Below are 22870 nucleotides of genomic sequence, written 5' to 3'. Positions count from 1 at the left end.
CTTTCCTACCAGATTCACACATATTCATACATGTTCTTATATCTGATTTGTACTGTGCTCTTGATATAGCCAACCATACCTAATGTACTCTAAACATTGATTGACAACGTAAGAACGGGTTTTCATACAAAAAGTGTACTTGTTGATTCCATCTTTTTCGTATGTGCTCATAATGTATCGGTACTATATGAACTAGCGCTTTCCTACCCAAAACATTCAGACTCATCACATCACATTTGTACCGTATTTTTAGCATTGCCATAATACCTATCATAGCATTTTCCTACTCAAAATATACATGTTCATCTTATTTGACGCGGACTGTACTATAACTATTGCCATACTACTTCAAAGTGCAATTCCTAACCAAAATCATACATACACATCATATGTTACTCAAACCATATTATTGATATAGCCATACCACTTGAAAAAGCACTTTCCTACCAAAATCAATCATGCTCATTACATCTGATTGTGCCATACCCTTAACATGACCATACTACTTGAAATGGAAAGTACGAAGTCATCACATATAATACGGAGTGTTGGCATAAATTGGCTTACTACTAAGACTAGTAATTTCTACTAAAACGAAACTATCTGATGTGAATTGTACTCTTCATATGGCCATACTACTTGCAGTATCACTTTCCAAATCAAACATATACCCTCTTCATATCTGAAATAGACTCTACTCTGAACACAACCATACTACTTGAAACAGCATTTTCCTCACAAAATTGTACATGCCCATCACATAAGACGCCAGCAGCACTCCTAATATATAGCAAAACTACTTGAAACAGCACTTTCCAACATAAATATATATGCTCATTATATTTGATACATTTGTACCTAATCGTACATGCTCATCACATCTGTTTCGAACCCTATTGATAACATTGTCATACTCTGTGAAATAGCACTTTCCCACCGAAAATATCACATCTGATGTGGACAGTACCCATCATATGGCCGAATCACTTGAGATAGCACTTAACTACCAAACACATATGTGGTTCTCGCATCAGTTGCCGACTTCTATCTCAATATAGCCAAAGAACTTGAAATAGCATTTTCCTACCCCAAAATATTCATAGTCATTACATTTTCTACGACTCCTACTGCTGATATGGGCATATAACTAAAACTAGTACTTTCCTACCAGATTCACACATATTCATACATGTTCTTATATCTGATTTGTACTGTGCTCTTGATATAGCCAACCATACCTAATGTACTCTAAACATTGATTGACAACGTAAGAACGGGTTTTCATACAAAAAGTGTACTTGTTGATTCCATCTTTTTCGTATGTGCTCATAATGTATCGGTACTATATGAACTAGCGCTTTCCTACCCAAAACATTCAGACTCATCACATCACATTTGTACCGTATTTTTAGCATTGCCATAATACCTATCATAGCATTTTCCTACTCAAAATATACATGTTCATCTTATTTGACGCGGACTGTACTATAACTATTGCCATACTACTTCAAAGTGCAATTCCTAACCAAAATCATACATACACATCATATGTTACTCAAACCATATTATTGATATAGCCATACCACTTGAAAAAGCACTTTCCTACCAAAGTCAATCATGCTCATTACATCTGATTGTGCCATACTCTTAACATGACCATACTACTTGAAATGGAAAGTACGAAGTCATCACATATAATATGGAGTGTTGGCATAAATTGGCTTACTACTAAGACTAGTAATTTCTACTTAAACGAAACTATCTGATGTGAATTGTACTCTTCATATGGCCATACTACTTGCAGTATCACTTTCCAAATCAAACATATACCCTCTTCACATCTGAAATAGACTCTACTCTGAACACAACCATACTACTTGAAACAGCATTTTCCTCACAAAATTGTACATGCCCATCACATAAGACGCCAGCAGCACTCCTAATATATAGCAAAACTACTTGAAACAGCACTTTCCAACATAAATATATATGCTCATTATATTTGATACATTTGTACCTAATCGTACATGCTCATCACATCTGTTTCGAACCCTATTGATAACATTGTCATACTCTGTGAAATAGCACTTTCCCACCGAAAATATCACATCTGATGTGGACAGTACCCATCATATGGCCGAATCACTTGAGATAGCACTTAACTACCAAACACATATGTGGTTCTCGCATCAGTTGCCGACTTCTATCTCAATATAGCCAAAGAACTTGAAATAGCATTTTCCTGCCCCAAAATATTCATAGTCATTACATTTTCTCCGACCCCTATTGCTGACATGGGCATATAACTAAAACTAGTACTTTCCTACCAGATTCACACATATTCATACATGTTCTTATATCTGATTTGTACTGTGCTCTTGATATAGCCAACCATACCTAATGTACTCTAAACATTGATTGACAACGTAAGAACGGGTTTTCATACAAAAAGTGTACTTGTTGATTCCATCTTTTTCGTATGTTCTCATAATGTATCGGTACTATATGAACTAGCGCTTTCCTACCCAAAACATTCAGACTCATCACATCACATTTGTACAGTATTCTTAGCATTGCCATAATACCTATCATAGCATTTTCCTACTCAAAATATACATGTTCATCTTATTTGACGCGGACTGTGCTATAACTATTGCCATACTACTTCAAAGTGCAATTCCTAACCAAAATCATACATACACATCATATGTTATTCAAACCCTATTATTAATATAGCGATACCACTTGAAAAAGCACTTTCCTACCAAAATCAAACATGCTCATTACATCTGATTGTGCCATACTCTTAACATGACCATACTACTTGAAATGGAAAGTACGAAGTCATCACATATAATACGGAGTGTTGGCATAAATTGGCTTACTACTGAGACTAGTAATTTCTACTAAAACGAAACTATCTGATTTGAATTGTACTCTTCATATGGCCATACTACTTGCAGTATCACTTTCCAAATCAGACATATACCCTCTTCACATCTGAAATAGACTCTACTCTGAACACAACCATACTACTTGAAACAGCATTTTCCTCACAAAATTGTACATGCCCATCACATAAGACGCCAGCAGCACTCCTAATATATAGCAAAACTACTTGAAACAGCACATTCCAACATACATATATATGCTCATTATATTTGATACATTTGTACCTAATCGTATATGCTCATCACATCTGTTTCGAACCCTATTCATAACATTGTCATACTCTATGAAATAGCACCTTACCACCGAAAATATCACACCTGATGTTGACAGTACCCATCATATGCCCAAATCACTTGAGATAGCACTTAACTACCAAACACATATGTGATTCTTGCATCAGTTGCCGACTTCTCTCTCAATATAGCCAAAGAACTTGAAATAGCATTTTCCTGCCCCAAAATATTCATAGTCATTACATTTTCTCCGACCCCTATTGCTGACATGGGCATATAACTAAAACTAGTACTTTCCTACCAGATTCACACATATTCATACATGTTCTTATATCTGATTTGTACTGTGCTCTTGATATAGCCAACCATACCTAATGTACTCTAAACATTGATTGACAACGTAAGAACGGGTTTTCATACAAAAAGTGTACTTGTTGATTCCATCTTTTTCGTATGTGCTCATAATGTATCGGCACTATATGAACTAGCGCTTTCCTACCCAAAACATTCAGACTCATCACATCACATTTGTACGGTATTCTTAGCATTGCCATAATACCTATCATAGCATTTTCCTACTCAAAATATACATGTTCATCTTACTTGACGCCGACTGTACTATAACTTTTGCCATACTACTTCTAAGTGCATTTCCTAACCAAAATCATACATACACATCATATGTTATTCAAACCCTATTATTAATATAGCGATACCACTTGAAAAAGCCTTTTCCTACCAAAATCAAACATGCTCATTACATCTGATTGTGCCATACTCTTAACATGACCATACTACTTGAAATGGAAAGTACGAAGTCATCACATATAATACGGAGTGTTGGCATAAATTGGCTTACTACTGAGACTAGTAATTTCTACTAAAACGAAACTATCTGATTTGAATTGTACTCTTCATATGGCCATACTACTTGCAGTATCACTTTCCAAATCAGACATATACCCTCTTCACATCTGAAATAGACTCTACTCTGAACACAACCATACTACTTGAAACAGCATTTTCCTCACAAAATTGTACATGCCCATCACATAAGACGCCAGCAGCACTCCTAATATATAGCAAAACTATTTGAAACAGCACATTCCAACATAAATATATATGCTCATTATATTTGATACATTTGTACCTAATCGTATATGCTCATCACATCTGTTTCGAACCCTATTGATAACATTGTCATACTCTATGAAATAGCACCTTACCACCGAAAATATCACACCTGATGTTGACAGTACCCATCATATGGCCAAATCACTTGAGATAGCACTTAACTACCAAACACATATGTGATTCTTGCATCAGTTGCCGACTTCTCTCTCAATATAGCCAAAGAACTTGAAATAGCATTTTCCTGCCCCAAAATATTCATAGTCATTACATTTTCTCCGACCCCTATTGCTGACATGGGCATATAACTAAAACTAGTACTTTCCTACCAGATTCACACATATTCATACATGTTCTTATATCTGATTTGTACTGTGCTCTTGATATAGCCAACCATACCTAATGTACTCTAAACATTGATTGACAACGTAAGAACGGGTTTTCATACAAAAAGTGTACTTGTTGATTCCATCTTTTTCGTATGTGCTCATAATGTATCGGTACTATATGAACTAGCGCTTTCCTACCCAAAACATTCAGACTCATCACATCACATTTGTACCGTATTCTTAGCATTGCCATAATACCTATCATAGCATTTTCCTACTCAAAATATACATGTTCATCTTATTTGACGCGGACTGTGCTATAACTATTGCCATACTACTTCAAAGTGCAATTCCTAACCAAAAATCATACATACACATCATATGTTACTCAAACCCTATTATTGATATAGCCATACCACTTGAAAAAACACTTTCCTACCAAAATCAATCATTCTCATTACATCTGATTGTGCCATACTCTTAACATGACCATACTACTTGAAATGGAAAGTGCGAAGTCATCACATATAATATGGAGTGTTGGCATAAATTGGCTTACTACTGAGACTAGTAATTTCTACTAAAACGAAACTATCTGATGTGAATTGTACTCTTCATATGGCCATACTTCTTGGAGTATCACTTTCCAAATCAAACATATACCCTCTTCACATCTGAAATAGACTCTACTCTGAACACAACCATACTACTTGAAACAGCATTTTCCTCACAAAATTGTACATGCCCATCACATAAGACGCCAGCAGCACTCCTAATATATAGCAAAACTACTTGAAACAGCACTTTCCAACATAAATATATATGCTCATTATATTTGATACATTTGTACCTAATCGTATACGCTCATCACATTTGTTTCGAACCCTATTGATAACATTGTCATACTCTGTGAAATAGCACTTTACCACCGAAAACATCACATCTGATGTGGACAGTACCCATCATATGGCCAAATCACTTGAGATAGCACTTAACTACCAAACACATATGTGGTTCTCGCATCAGTTGCCGACTTCTATCTCAATATAGCCAAGGAACTTGAAATAGCATTTTCTTACCCCAAAATATTCATAGTCATTACATTTTCTCCGACCCCTACTGCTGACATGGGCATATAACTAAAACTAGTACTTTCCTACCAGATTCACACATATTCATACATGTTCTTATATCTGATTTGTACTGTGCTCTTGATATAGCCAACCATACCTAATGTACTCTAAACATTGATTGACAACGTAAGAACGGGTTTTCATACAAAAAGTGTACTTGTTGATTCCATCTTTTTCGTATGTGCTCATAATGTATCGGTACTATATGAACTAGCGCTTTCCTACCCAAAATATTCAGACTCATCACATCACATTTGTACCGTATTCTTAACATTGCCATAATACCTATCATAGCATTTTCATACTCAAAATATACATGTTCATCTTACTTGACGCCGACTGTACTATAACTTTTGCCATACTACTTCTAAGTGCATTTCCTAACCAAAATCATACATACCCATCATATGTTATTCAAACCCTATTATTAATATAGCCATACCACTTGAAAAAGCACTTTCCTACCAAAATCAAACATGCTCATTACATCTGATTGTGCCATACTCTTAACATGACCATACTACTTGAAATGGAAAGTACGAAGTCATCACATATAATACGGAGTGTTGGCATAAATTGGCTTACTACTGAGACTAGTAATTTCTACTAAAACGAAACTATCTGATTTGAATTGTACTCTTCATATGGCCATACTTCTTGCAGTATCACTTTCCAAATCAGACATATACCCTCTTCACATCTGAAATAGACTCTACTCTGAACACAACCATACTACTTGAAACAGCATTTTCCTCACAAAATTGTACATGCCCATCACATAAGACGCCAGCAGCACTCCTAATATATAGCAAAACTACTTGAAACAGCACATTCCAACATAAATATATATGCTCATTATATTTGATACATTTGTACCTAATCGTATATGCTCATCACATCTGTTTCGAACCCTATTGATAACATTGTCATACTCTGTGAAATAGCACTTTCCCACCGAAAACATCACATCTGATGTTGACAGTACCCATCATATGCCCAAATCACTTGAGATAGCACTTAACTACCAAACACATATGTGATTCTTGCATCAGTTGCCGACTTCTCTCTCAATATAGCCAAAGAACTTGAAATAGCATTTTCCTGCCCCAAAATATTCATAGTCATTACATTTTCTCCGACCCCTATTGCTGACATGGGCATATAACTAAAACTAGTACTTTCCTACCAGATTCACACATATTCATACATGTTCTTATATCTGATTTGTACTGTGCTCTTGATATAGCCAACCATACCTAATGTACTCTAAACATTGATTGACAACGTAAGAACGGGTTTTCATACAAAAAGTGTACTTGTTGATTCCATCTTTTTCGTATGTGCTCATAATGTATCGGTACTATATGAACTAGCGCTTTCCTACCCAAAACATTCAGACTCATCACATCACATTTGTACGGTATTCTTAGCATTGCCATAATACCTATCATAGCATTTTCCTACTCAAAATATACATGTTCATCTTACTTGACGCCGACTGTACTATAACTTTTGCCATACTACTTCTAAGTGCATTTCCTAACCAAAATCATACATACCCATCATATGTTATTCAAACCCTATTATTAATATAGCGATACCACTTGAAAAAGCCTTTTCCTACCAAAATCAAACATGCTCATTACATCTGATTGTGCCATACTCTTAACATGACCATACTACTTGAAATGGAAAGTACGAAGTCATCACATATAATACGGAGTGTTGGCATAAATTGGCTTACTACTGAGACTAGTAATTTCTACTAAAACGAAACTATCTGATTTGAATTGTACTCTTCATATGGCCATACTACTTGCAGTATCACTTTCCAAATCAGACATATACCCTCTTCACATCTGAAATAGACTCTACTCTGAACACAACCATACTACTTGAAACAGCATTTTCCTCACAAAATTGTACATGCCCATCACATAAGACGCCAGCAGCACTCCTAATATATAGCAAAACTATTTGAAACAGCACATTCCAACATAAATATATATGCTCATTATATTTGATACATTTGTACCTAATCGTATATGCTCATCACATCTGTTTCGAACCCTATTGATAACATTGTCATACTCTATGAAATAGCACCTTACCACCGAAAATATCACACCTGATGTTGACAGTACCCATCATATGCCCAAATCACTTGAGATAGCACTTAACTACCAAACACATATGTGATTCTTGCATCAGTTGCCGACTTCTCTCTCAATATAGCCAAAGAACTTGAAATAGCATTTTCCTGCCCCAAAATATTCATAGTCATTACATTTTCTCCGACCCCTATTGCTGACATGGGCATATAACTAAAACTAGTACTTTCCTACCAGATTCACACATATTCATACATGTTCTTATATCTGATTTGTACTGTGCTCTTGATATAGCCAACCATACCTAATGTACTCTAAACATTGATTGACAACGTAAGAACGGGTTTTCATACAAAAAGTGTACTTGTTGATTCCATCTTTTTCGTATGTGCTCATAATGTATCGGTACTATATGAACTAGCGCTTTCCTACCCAAAACATTCAGACTCATCACATCACATTTGTACCGTATTCTTAGCATTGCCATAATACCTATCATAGCATTTTCCTACTCAAAATATACATGTTCATCTTATTTGACGCGGACTGTGCTATAACTATTGCCATACTACTTCAAAGTGCAATTCCTAACCAAAATCATACATACACATCATATGTTACTCAAACCCTATTATTGATATAGCCATACCACTTGAAAAAACACTTTCCTACCAAAATCAATCATTCTCATTACATCTGATTGTGCCATACTCTTAACATGACCATACTACTTGAAATGGAAAGTACGAAGTCATCACATATAATACGGAGTGTTGGCATAAATTGGCTTACTACTAAGACTAGTAATTTCTACTAAAACGAAACTATCTGATGTGAATTGTACTCTTCATATGGCCATACTACTTGCAGTATCACTTTCCAAATCAAACATATACCCTCTTCACATCTGAAATAGACTCTACTCTGAACACAACCATACTACTTGAAACAGCATTTTCCTCACAAAATTGTACATGCCCATCACATAAGACGCCAGCAGCACTCCTAATATATAGCAAAACTACTTGAAACAGCACATTCCAACATAAATATATATGCTCATTATATTTGATACATTTGTACCTAATCGTATATGCTCATCACATCTGTTTCGAACCCTATTGATAACATTGTCATACTCTGTGAAATAGCACTTTCAAACCGAAAACATCACATCTGATGTGGACAGTACCCATCATATGGCCAAATCACTTGAGATAGCACTTAACTACCAAACACATATGTGGTTCTCGCATCAGTTGCCGACTTCTTTCTCAATATAGCCAAGGAACTTGAAATAGCATTTTCCTACCCCAAAATATTCATAGTCATTACATTTTCTCCGACCCCTACTGCTGACATGGGCATATAACTAAAACTAGTACTTTCCTACCAGATTCACACATATTCATACATGTTCTTATATCTGATTTGTACTGTGCTCTTGATATAGCCAACCATACCTAATGTACTCTAAACATTGATTGACAACGTAAGAACGGGTTTTCATACAAAAAGTGTACTTGTTGATTCCATCTTTTTCGTATGTGCTCATAATGTATCGGTACTATATGAACTAGCGCTTTCCTACCCAAAATATTCAGACTCATCACATCACATTTGTACCGTATTCTTAACATTGCCATAACACCTATCATAGCATTTTCCTACTCAAAATATACATGTTCATCTTACTTGACGCCGACTGTACTATAACTTTTGCCATACTACTTCTAAGTGCATTTCCTAACCAAAATCATACATACCCATCATATGTTATTCAAACCCTATTATTAATATAGCCATACCACTTGAAAAAGCACTTTCCTACCAAAATCAAACATGCTCATTACATCTGATTGTGCCATACTCTTAACATGACCATACTACTTGAAATGGAAAGTGCGAAGTCATCACATATAATATGGAGTGTTGGCATAAATTGGCTTACTACTGAGACTAGTAATTTCTACTAAAACGAAACTATCTGATGTGAATTGTACTCTTCATATGGCCATACTTCTTGGAGTATCACTTTCCAAATCAAACATATACCCTCTTCACATCTGAAATAGACTCTACTCTGAACACAACCATACTACTTGAAACAGCATTTTCCTCACAAAATTGTACATGCCCATCACATAAGACGCCAGCAGCACTCCTAATATATAGCAAAACTACTTGAAACAGCACATTCCAACATAAATATATATGCTCATTATATTTGATACATTTGTACCTAATCGTATATGCTCATCACATCTGTTTCGAACCCTATTGATAACATTGTCATACTCTGTGAAATAGCACTTTCCCACCGAAAACATCACATCTGATGTTGACAGTACCCATCATATGCCCAAATCACTTGAGATAGCACTTAACTACCAAACACATATGTGATTCTTGCATCAGTTGCCGACTTCTCTCTCAATATAGCCAAAGAACTTGAAATAGCATTTTCCTGCCCCAAAATATTCATAGTCATTACATTTTCTCCGACCCCTATTGCTGACATGGGCATATAACTAAAACTAGTACTTTCCTACCAGATTCACACATATTCATACATGTTCTTATATCTGATTTGTACTGTGCTCTTGATATAGCCAACCATACCTAATGTACTCTAAACATTGATTGACAACGTAAGAACGGGTTTTCATACAAAAAGTGTACTTGTTGATTCCATCTTTTTCGTATGTGCTCATAATGTATCGGTACTATATGAACTAGCGCTTTCCTACCCAAAACATTCAGACTCATCACATCACATTTGTACGGTATTCTTAGCATTGCCATAATACCTATCATAGCATTTTCCTACTCAAAATATACATGTTCATCTTACTTGACGCCGACTGTACTATAACTTTTGCCATACTACTTCTAAGTGCATTTCCTAACCAAAATCATACATACCCATCATATGTTATTCAAACCCTATTATTAATATAGCGATACCACTTGAAAAAGCCTTTTCCTACCAAAATCAAACATGCTCATTACATCTGATTGTGCCATACTCTTAACATGACCATACTACTTGAAATGGAAAGTACGAAGTCATCACATATAATATGGAGTGTTGGCATAAATTGGCTTACTACTGAGACTAGTAATTTCTACTAAAACGAAACTATCTGATTTGAATTGTACTCTTCATATGGCCATACTACTTGCAGTATCACTTTCCAAATCAGACATATACCCTCTTCACATCTGAAATAGACTCTACTCTGAACACAACCATACTACTTGAAACAGCATTTTCCTCACAAAATTGTACATGCCCATCACATAAGACGCCAGCAGCACTCCTAATATATAGCAAAACTATTTGAAACAGCACATTCCAACATAAATATATATGCTCATTATATTTGATACATTTGTACCTAATCGTATATGCTCATCACATCTGTTTCGAACCCTATTGATAACATTGTCATACTCTATGAAATAGCACCTTACCACCGAAAATATCACACCTGATGTTGACAGTACCCATCATATGCCCAAATCACTTGAGATAGCACTTAACTACCAAACACATATGTGATTCTTGCATCAGTTGCCGACTTCTCTCTCAATATAGCCAAAGAACTTGAAATAGCATTTTCCTGCCCCAAAATATTCATAGTCATTACATTTTCTCCGACCCCTATTGCTGACATGGGCATATAACTAAAACTAGTACTTTCCTACCAGATTCACACATATTCATACATGTTCTTATATCTGATTTGTACTGTGCTCTTGATATAGCCAACCATACCTAATGTACTCTAAACATTGATTGACAACGTAAGAACGGGTTTTCATACAAAAAGTGTACTTGTTGATTCCATCTTTTTCGTATGTGCTCATAATGTATCGGTACTATATGAACTAGCGCTTTCCTACCCAAAACATTCAGACTCATCACATCACATTTGTACCGTATTCTTAGCATTGCCATAATACCTATCATAGCATTTTCCTACTCAAAATATACATGTTCATCTTATTTGACGCGGACTGTGCTATAACTATTGCCATACTACTTCAAAGTGCAATTCCTAACCAAAATCATACATACACATCATATGTTACTCAAACCCTATTATTGATATAGCCATACCACTTGAAAAAACACTTTCCTACCAAAATCAATCATTCTCATTACATCTGATTGTGCCATACTCTTAACATGACCATACTACTTGAAATGGAAAGTACGAAGTCATCACATATAATACGGAGTGTTGGCATAAATTGGCTTACTACTAAGACTAGTAATTTCTACTAAAACGAAACTATCTGATGTGAATTGTACTCTTCATATGGCCATACTACTTGCAGTATCACTTTCCAAATCAAACATATACCCTCTTCACATCTGAAATAGACTCTACTCTGAACACAACCATACTACTTGAAACAGCATTTTCCTCACAAAATTGTACATGCCCATCACATAAGACGCCAGCAGCACTCCTAATATATAGCAAAACTACTTGAAACAGCACATTCCAACATAAATATATATGCTCATTATATTTGATACATTTGTACCTAATCGTATATGCTCATCACATCTGTTTCGAACCCTATTGATAACATTGTCATACTCTGTGAAATAGCACTTTCAAACCGAAAACATCACATCTGATGTGGACAGTACCCATCATATGGCCAAATCACTTGAGATAGCACTTAACTACCAAACACATATGTGGTTCTCGCATCAGTTGCCGACTTCTTTCTCAATATAGCCAAGGAACTTGAAATAGCATTTTCCTACCCCAAAATATTCATAGTCATTACATTTTCTCCGACCCCTACTGCTGACATGGGCATATAACTAAAACTAGTACTTTCCTACCAGATTCACACATATTCATACATGTTCTTATATCTGATTTGTACTGTGATCTTGATATAGCCAACCATACCTAATGTACTCTAAACATTGATTGACAACGTAAGAACGGGTTTTCATACAAAAAGTGTACTTGTTGATTCCATCTTTTTCGTATGTGCTCATAATGTATCGGTACTATATGAACTAGCGCTTTCCTACCCAAAATATTCAGACTCATCACATCACATTTGTACCGTATTCTTAACATTGCCATAACACCTATCATAGCATTTTCCTACTCAAAATATACATGTTCATCTTACTTGACGCCGACTGTACTATAACTTTTGCCATACTACTTCTAAGTGCATTTCCTAACCAAAATCATACATACCCATCATATGTTATTCAAACCCTATTATTAATATAGCCATACCACTTGAAAAAGCACTTTCCTACCAAAATCAAACATGCTCATTACATCTGATTGTGCCATACTCTTAACATGACCATACTACTTGAAATGGAAAGTGCGAAGTCATCACATATAATATGGAGTGTTGGCATAAATTGGCTTACTACTGAGACTAGTAATTTCTACTAAAACGAAACTATCTGATGTGAATTGTACTCTTCATATGGCCATACTTCTTGGAGTATCACTTTCCAAATCAAACATATACCCTCTTCACATCTGAAATAGACTCTACTCTGAACACAACCATACTACTTGAAACAGCATTTTCCTCACAAAATTGTACATGCCCATCACATAAGACGCCAGCAGCACTCCTAATATATAGCAAAACTACTTGAAACAGCACTTTCCAACATAAATATATATGCTCATTATATTTGATACATTTGTACCTAATCGTATACGCTCATCACATCTGTTTCGAACCCTATTGATAACATTGTCATACTCTGTGAAATAGCACTTTCCCACCGAAAACATCACATCTGATGTGGACAGTACCCATCATATGGCCAAATCACTTGAGATAGCACTTAACTACCAAACACATATGTGGTTCTCGCATCAGTTGCCGACTTCTATCTCAATATAGCCAAGGAACTTGAAATAGCATTTTCTTACCCCAAAATATTCATAGTCATTACATTTTCTCCGACCCCTACTGCTGACATGGGCATATAACTAAAACTAGTACTTTCCTACCAGATTCACACATATTCATACATGTTCTTATATCTGATTTGTACTGTGCTCTTGATATAGCCAACCATACCTAATGTACTCTAAACATTGATTGACAACGTAAGAACGGGTTTTCATACAAAAAGTGTACTTGTTGATTCCATCTTTTTCGTATGTGCTCATAATGTATCGGTACTATATGAACTAGCGCTTTCCTACCCAAAATATTCAGACTCATCACATCACATTTGTACCGTATTCTTAACATTGCCATAATACCTATCATAGCATTTTCCTACTCAAAATATACATGTTCATCTTACTTGACGCCGACTGTACTATAACTTTTGCCATACTACTTCTAAGTGCATTTCCTAACCAAAATCATACATACCCATCATATGTTATTCAAACCCTATTATTAATATAGCCATACCACTTGAAAAAGCACTTTCCTACCAAAATCAAACATGCTCATTACATCTGATTGTGCCATACTCTTAACATGACCATACTACTTGAAATGGAAAGTACGAAGTCATCACATATAATACGGAGTGTTGGCATAAATTGGCTTACTACTGAGACTAGTAATTACTACTAAAACGAAACTATCTGATTTGAATTGTACTCTTCATATGGCCATACTTCTTGCAGTATCACTTTCCAAATCAGACATATACCCTCTTCACATCTGAAATAGACTCTACTCTGAACACAACCATACTACTTGAAACAGCATTTTCCTCACAAAATTGTACATGCCCATCACATAAGACGCCAGCAGCACTCCTAATATATAGCAAAACTACTTGAAACAGCACATTCCAACATAAATATATATGCTCATTATATTTGATACATTTGTACCTAATCGTATATGCTCATCACATCTGTTTCGAACCCTATTGATAACATTGTCATACTCTGTGAAATAGCACTTTCCCACCGAAAACATCACATCTGATGTGGACAGTACCCATCATATGGCCAAATCACTTGAGATAGCACTTAACTACCAAACACATATGTGGTTGTCGCATCAGTTGCCGACTTCTATCTCAATATAGCCAAAGAACTTGAAATAGCATTTTCCTACCCCAAAATATTCATAGTCATTACATTTTCTCCGACTCCTACTGCTGATATGGGCATATAACTAAAACTAGTACTTTCCTACCAGATTCACACATATTCATACATGTTCTTATATCTGATTTGTACTGTGATCTTGATATAGCCAACCATACCTAATGTACTCTAAACATTGATTGACAACGTAAGAACGGGTTTTCATACAAAAAGTGTACTTGTTGATTCCATCTTTTTCGTATGTGCTCATAATGTATCGGTACTATATGAACTGGCGCTTTCCTACCCAAAACATTCAGACTCATCACATCACATTTGTACCGTATTCTTAGCACTGCCATAATACCTATCATAGCATTTTCCTACTCAAAATATACATGTTCATCTTATTTGACGCGGACTGTACTATAACTATTGCCATACTACTTCAAAGTGCAATTCCTAACCAAAATCATACATACCCATCATATGTTATTCAAACCCTATTATTAATATAGCCATACCACTTGAAAAAGCACTTTCCTACCAAAATCAAACATGCTCATTACATCTGATTGTGCCATACTCTTAACATGACCATACTACTTGAAATGGAAAGTACGAAGTCATCACATATAATACGGAGTGTTGGCATAAATTGGCTTACTACTGAGACTAGTAATTTCTACTAAAACGAAACTATCTGATTTGAATTGTACTCTTCATATGGCCATACTTCTTGCAGTATCACTTTCCAAATCAAACATATACCCTCTTCACATCTGAAATAGACTCTACTCTGAACACAACCATACTACTTGAAACAGCACATTTGTGATCAGATGTGATGAGTGTACTATGGTTTGAAAAGTGTAATTTCAAGTAAGGTGGTCATTTGTAGAGTAGGCATCGAATCGGGTGTGATGAAAATGAATGAATTTAGGTAAGAAAGTGCTATTCAAAGTAGTCTGGCATCACATGTAATGAGCAAGTACATTTTAGGTATGAAATTGCTATTTTACGTAGCATGACTATGTCAGGTGTACATTTCACACTAGATGTGAAGAGCATGTATGTTTGTTTGATAAAGCTTATGTTTAAAGTGGTATAGTCATGTTTATAATATGGTTTGCGTCAAATTTGATGAGCATATATGATTTAGGTAGGAAAGTGCTATTTCGCGTAGTATAGCAATATTAAGGGTACATACCAAATCAGATGTGATAAACAGGTATGATTCTAGTACCAATGTGTTTTTTCAGGTAGTATGACTGTGTTCAGAGTTCAATCCACATGGTATGTGATTCGCATGGATAATTTGGATACAAAAATGGTATTTCGCATGGTATTGCTATCTTTGAAATCATAAAATGGTCATTTTAGAGGGACGAGAGGGTATTACTTACCATGAGCATGAATGATTTTGGGTAGAAAAATGATCTTTCATGTAGAATGGCCATGTTTATAGTACAATTATCGACATATGCGATGAACATGTATGTTTTGGGAAGGAACATGCTATTTCAAGTCGTGAGGTTATACATAGAACACAGTACGAATCAAATATGATGAGCATGTATGATGTAGGTAGGAAAGTGCTTTTTCACGTAGTATTGCGATATCAAGGGTATATACCAATTCACATGTGATAAGCGTGTATGATTCTGGTACGAATGTCCAATTTCAAGAAGTATGACCATGTTCAGAGTTCAGTCCATATCATATGTGATTAGCATGGATGATTTGGTTTTAAAAATGATATTTAACATAGTATTGTTATCTTTGGAATTGTAAAATGGTTAAATGGGTAGGAAAATGATATTTCAAGTACTTTGGGACTCACTAACCACATCTGAGTTAAATGGCCACCCCACCCCCTCTATGTAGTACCAAAACACAATGAACCTAGACCTATGCATTGTAAGTGCATTATTTGTGTGTTTTCTGATTAAAATTAGTCAAAATAAAGCCGAGAATGTGTACTTTAAAATCATACATGTAATATACTATAAAAGTGTATGAATATTGTTTACATGTGTGGGTAATTTGCCTCCATGTTGTCAGTAAGCAGAAAGGGTAAAATTATGGATTTTCATTATTATTTAATCAAGTAAATTTTGTGAAGAATTTCAACAGTCAATAGATTTTGATGTCCCAAAGTAAAGGTAAAAGACTGGAGAATGGCAACATATATTTATTGTTTCATTTATTTAAAATACAAGGAATACAAATACTTTCAACAATTATCATTACACTATTATCTAGTACAAATGTATCATGATACCTGTAAAAAATATACTAAGCTACTATTTTTCCTTCATTCCTCTTGGTGCACAAAACGAATCCTTACAGCATATGAAGTTTTTAACTTGCCATGGGTAAATGTAACTAAGTACCTAACTTTCCCTGACCCAAATTTCACTTGCCCTGGGTAACAGGAATAGGAATCCTAGAAGACTGCTTTAAGTAATAAACTGGTTGGTTATGCAAAATTTGTGTTCACAGCACAGAGTTATATATAAATCCTTGTTCACAGTAATGGTTAAGTTTAAATTTAAAAGTATGGTTTAATTGGACTGTCCATTGTGTTGGCTTCATGTGTAAACACAAGTGGAAAAAAAGAGATAGACAACTTAATGCATACTGTATATGCATGCACAAATGTATATAGTAAATGTACCCGATATCAGAATAATGAAATTTCCACTGGGCTTTGCCACATATAAGAAACAAGAACATACTTAATGTATTCAATTTTCTTTAATTATACATGTACAGTTATATCACATTTTACCACAATATGTCTTATACCAGATACTGAAAACGTTTGCAACTGTATTGTTTTACATTTTTATATTAAGAGTCAGTCTTGAACAGATAACTGGAAATAGGTAAATACATCTAATATTTAATCTGCGCCTTCCTCATGCTCAAAATATAATGTGTTGATTCTCCCATACTAAACATTTACTGAATTTAAGTCATTGTGTGTCCAATATGCTGTTGAAATGGGTCAAATCAGTTGAATAATTGACATGCAAGTCATGTTTCCTTCTGCTTCATATACATGTGCATTGTCTATTAATTCAATTCACACTGCTTAGGATGCTGAAAATTAAAACAAACCAGTATCAATATACATGTAATACATATAAAAATTGAAAGCTTTTCATAATTGTAAGCTTTTAATATCTATATATGATTATAAATTGCATGTACATTGTACTTGTACTATTTTGTTAAGACCTGATTGAAAAGGATGGTAACAGCTGTGATACCGCACTTGATTGTGTTTTATAATGCAACTTCAGTATGTATTCAATACATTGTTAAGTAGAAAATACATGTTTAATGACAGTTCCCTGGTGGACTCATGTCATATTTAGCAATGAGTAGGAGGTTCGATTCCTCTTGTTCTGTAAATAATTTTAAAATTGAATGGTTAAATGAAATAAATTAAAATGAAAAAGGAACAACCATTTGATCTTTATGGGAAGAGCTACATTTGTAAACTATCCTGCCTTATTATTTTGTGAAAAAAAAGGTCCTGCCTTTATTATTTTAACAATTTTATTAGGACAATCATTGATCCGTTTTTTTTTTGTTTTTGTTTTGTTTCATAAAGTGAATATTTCAATATTTCTTTTTTATTTCATTTTTAAGCATACCTCCCCCCCCCCACAAAAAAACACACACACATACGCATACACATACATGTAAAGTGCAATTGTTACAATGTATTTCTGACTTACTGTTGTCTGTTATTTTTGGTTTGTAGTACTGTAGTTTCTAAGCATATTTTTAATACTGTAATTAAGACAACTTGACTGGTAATGTGTTTGAAATAAATGTACATTTTGTAAACGAAGGTTAATTTCATAATACTGCCTTTCATGATCAAATTTCTATCTTAGTGACTGCATCAATAATAAGCAAATTTTTATCGTTGATGAAATTAATCTTTTTTACGATCGCAGCATCTCATACATTATGTATTTTAATGGGAGGTTCCTAAGAACAAACATAAGAAATGGCGGACTAGCAAAATATGAACTACAAACTAGGCATGTGTAGAATGAGCTGTAAATGTGAGCTAGATCAATAAGATTTCTCTAAAATGCAAATTAATATCATAAATGATGATAAATCATTGTAAAACCTTATCATAATTATGAAAACATTAGGTTCAAATGGGCAAAATCAAGTTTTTTCATAAAACCAAGGCTCGGTTTTACCAGGACAATAATAAACATGGCTTTTCCACTAACCTGGTTAATTTCTTTTTATATCTACCGAATTTGTGTATCTCCTTATGATAAATCCAAAATTTACAACTTTCTGAATCGATATATTATAATTTCACGTAAATCTGTCCATTCGATCGCTAGAAATTACATTTTGAAAAAGTTGTGTTTAAAATCTTGAAGTCATACAGAAAATTTTAACATGGCGGCAACCGAAAGATTGAGTCCCCTGGAACTACCACTTGTACAGCCATTGCACATACAAATAGTCTCAGGTCTAATCGTCCTCGATAATGACAAGGTCCGATAAATTCCTAATAGCAAAGGATGGTTACCTGTTTGGAACGACTATGTTCGGATAACAGTCAGAAAAAAATCCTTTTCGGGCGTGGCTGTTCTTTTGAGGTTCTGTTGTGGAACATTGAAGTTCCCAAATAATCGCAGAATTTTTCATTAGAAATTTTAGCTCTTCAATCATTTAAGTAAATGTCTCTCTTCATTGAAATGATAGTAAAATCCTAATGAAAATGCTGGTGTTGATGAATGAGTTGCACTTATCCTTAAAATGGACCTCTTTTCCTGGTTCCCCCGACCTATTCATTTTTCAAAACATCTTTTTTTACTTGAGTATTATATTTTAAGGGCGAAATTTGATCGGGGGAATTTCTTATTTATAACGTTTTTAAAAAAATACAACTGACCAATCGATTGACCAGCAAAAATTAATACTATACAACCTCCGATATTCAAAAAATGCTTTATAACTTGATGGAAAATTTCGACCAAATCAATTCTCCTAACGTTGGAAAAATTTTGTATTCGCCCAAAATGGCAAGGGCGAGTATATATATATATATATATATATATATATATATATATATATATCCATGCAGATAATAAAGGGTAATAACCTAAATTGTAAGATGATCATCCTCTCTTTTTTCATTAAGCTAGTAAATTTAATTTTTACGTTAAAAATCTGGCGTCTAATGGAACATTAACCCCGCACTGCAAATTTTGTTTGGTAGAAACATCTTAAAATGTCCAAACTGTGTAAAAATTCCGACCAAACTGAAATTCGAACTTGATGTGAATTTATGATTTTCGGTTATTATACAAAGATTAAAATAAATTCTTCCAAGAGCTTTTAAAGTTTTCATATAGAAACCGTCGGAGGACGGAAAGACGACGTACATGCAACTGATCTTTTGATACTTCACCACTTCGTGTAACGTAAAGTTGAAATGCGCTTAAAAAAACATGTATTGTTCTAGTAGTCGGAGTACACGAGTACAAAAAGAAACTTTATTAATGCATTTCACAACAATAGATGTTCCTTTCTAGTGTCCGGTATTAAGAATGAATTCAGACTTTTACAATTGTATAGTTAGTTAAAACATAAAGTTAAATTAAAAGTAAAAAAAATGGTTTTAGACGCCTACATAATGACCTGTTACCTGTTTTGAAAACTTTCATGTTGATTACATATCATATTTAAAATCAAACGAACCTTTATTCAGCTTACAATCCAAATCTGTATATTTCTAGCGAGATACAAGTAACATGTGCAAGTTCAACACTACATTATCGATTATCGGTAAGTGTATCTTACAGAATAAGTCATTGGAAAAAGACCATGAAATGCTCTATTTTCGTAGAATATTGCATTGTATTGAATGTTTAGTGTAATATAGCGATTCAGTTTTCTATTGGCAATGGATAAAACACCAAGTGGGCGAAAATTAATGGTCGTAGTCCCAATTAATTTCATTGGATAAATTGGGAATAAGACCATGGATTTTATCCATTTGGTGTTTTGTCCATTATTTGAATTTAGAAATATGTCTTAAAAAATCCTACGGTCGGGCATATTTATAGTATGGTTCCTGGTGTTTTGAAATTTATATAAAGGCATGTCGCTTAGTTGTTTAGAGCATAATCGTAAGTTAGGTTGAATAGGTAACTGCCGATTTAGGCTGTACATTATTATGATTCAATGAATAATGAAATATTTATGGGGATAAAAGTAAGAAGTCTATAACCTACCCACAAACATTGTGTGGGCAACATAATTGTGAGGTTTGTTATGGAACTAGTCCACGTTTTTTACGTGTACAGTAGTGTGTATGGTTTTCAATCAGTAAAAACCACGATTCCTGTGTGATAGCACTATAATCCATCTTCGTGTATGTTGATACGACCTATTGATAAATTCTTATTTAGAAATTTGCTAAACGTATTGACAATGCACTAATTTGTCTTATAACAGGTGTGGATGAGGCTAAAAAATGCAGAAAATTACTATACTGTGTTCACTAGTTTAGCCGACCTTTTGTCAAGTTTGTTGGTTCTTAGATTTTCCGTCGATATAATTTTTGCATTATTAATTTCTGAAATGCTTTGTTTCTAAAGCTTTCATCATTTGAGAAAACGCACTGAGCACATATTTAGCATCTGTAAAATGATGGAAAAATGATAAAAATACCGTAAATTAATTTTTTTTATTCTTCCGAAAAGAAATATAGTACATGCAAAAAAAAATGATACACCATAAATAAAAAATAAAAAATAAAGATAAAAAAATAAAAATAAAGATAAAAAAATTTAAAAAAAATTGCATTTGATTTCATATGGACTTACATGTAATAAACTTCTTTCCATTATTTAAAAAAAAAATACGACAACACCATATATAAGTGTGCACTCTGAAATTAAGGAAAATATTATTGCAATGCAGGTCATCATATTTAACATCGTTACCAATTGCCAGTTTGTGCTTCCAAAAAGATAAACTTTGTATAAAATGTTGATTCCAAGCGGCCGTTTAAAGTTGTGTTAAACTGCAATGATGGATGATGTTATCGATAGACAGAGAGACGAACAACATATCACACACTTCAAAAGACGTGTGAAAGGGAAAAAATGGAGAGAGTGTCATTTCAACATCATCAATAAATTATTCAATTTCAGAAGTAACACGGTTTGTGATTGGATACAAAAATATCTTTTAACATCTAATAGACTAATTTTTGCAATGACTGTGACATCATCAAATGATTTACTCGTTGCATTTTTGTACTTAAACTGAATTATAAGGAATAGCTGTTATATTTTTCGGCCTATTTGAAATAACCTCAATGTCCATGATGCACACTTTCAAATAACGTGCTACGCAGGTTATTTAGTGTACACTACGAGATTGAGGTTATTTCTTCACAGACCGAAAAAAAATACAATGTACAACAGTTATTCCTTAAGTAACGTCTTTTTACACATCCCCCTTAACATTTTGACTTCGTTTCATGACATGAAAGTTAAAAGTGTTTTGACTTGGTGTTAGTTAAATAGTGTCAGACTGAAACTAACAAAAATATATATCCTTATCAAATAATCTATATTATATCAGTGTATTTAACTGACAGGCTGTCTTTCTGTTTTCGTTTGACACAGGTGCTACAAACCTAAATTATGAACTATATATTATAGAATCATGTTGAAGTTGCTTGTGAATACGAACTAGACACTTCAGTTATAATTAATTGTATATCCTGATGATATGAAATTTAGAAGAACTCTATCTCTCTGCAGTTCGTTTCCTAAATGAAAATTATAAATTATTCAAAAACAAGTTGATTGTTATGTAGATTTCACTAAATCA

At 34.1% G+C, this 22870-nt stretch overlaps 1 protein-coding gene and 1 long non-coding RNA gene across 2 annotated transcripts in view; both read right to left on the bottom strand.

The window, feature by feature from the left end:
• The window catches only part of LOC148609657 (peroxidase-like protein), an 85786-nt gene extending 64971 nt beyond the window's left edge, over window positions 1-20815 (bottom strand). The window contains exon 1 of the mRNA XM_088540894.1: window positions 20723-20815. The gene's annotated coding sequence lies outside the window, so the exon portion shown is untranslated. The remainder of the gene's footprint in view (window positions 1-20722) is intronic.
• LOC148609658 (uncharacterized) lies at window positions 17710-20086 on the bottom strand. Its single transcript, XR_015914605.1, has 2 exons — window positions 19237-20086; window positions 17710-18076 (listed from the first exon to the last, which is right to left on the bottom strand). It is a non-coding gene; the product is annotated as an uncharacterized LOC148609658 (long non-coding RNA).
• Window positions 20816-22870: the final 2055 nt, after the last annotated feature.

The sequence above is a fragment of the Perna viridis genome, chromosome 8 (genome assembly GCF_037379345.1).
Source record: "Perna viridis isolate PV_CMFRI_1.1 ecotype Kerala chromosome 8, ASM3737934v1, whole genome shotgun sequence".
Taxonomy (NCBI): Eukaryota; Metazoa; Mollusca; class Bivalvia; order Mytilida; family Mytilidae; genus Perna; species Perna viridis.
The sequence above is the reverse complement of the archived record's forward strand: the minus strand, read 5'-3'. Positions and strand labels throughout refer to the sequence as shown.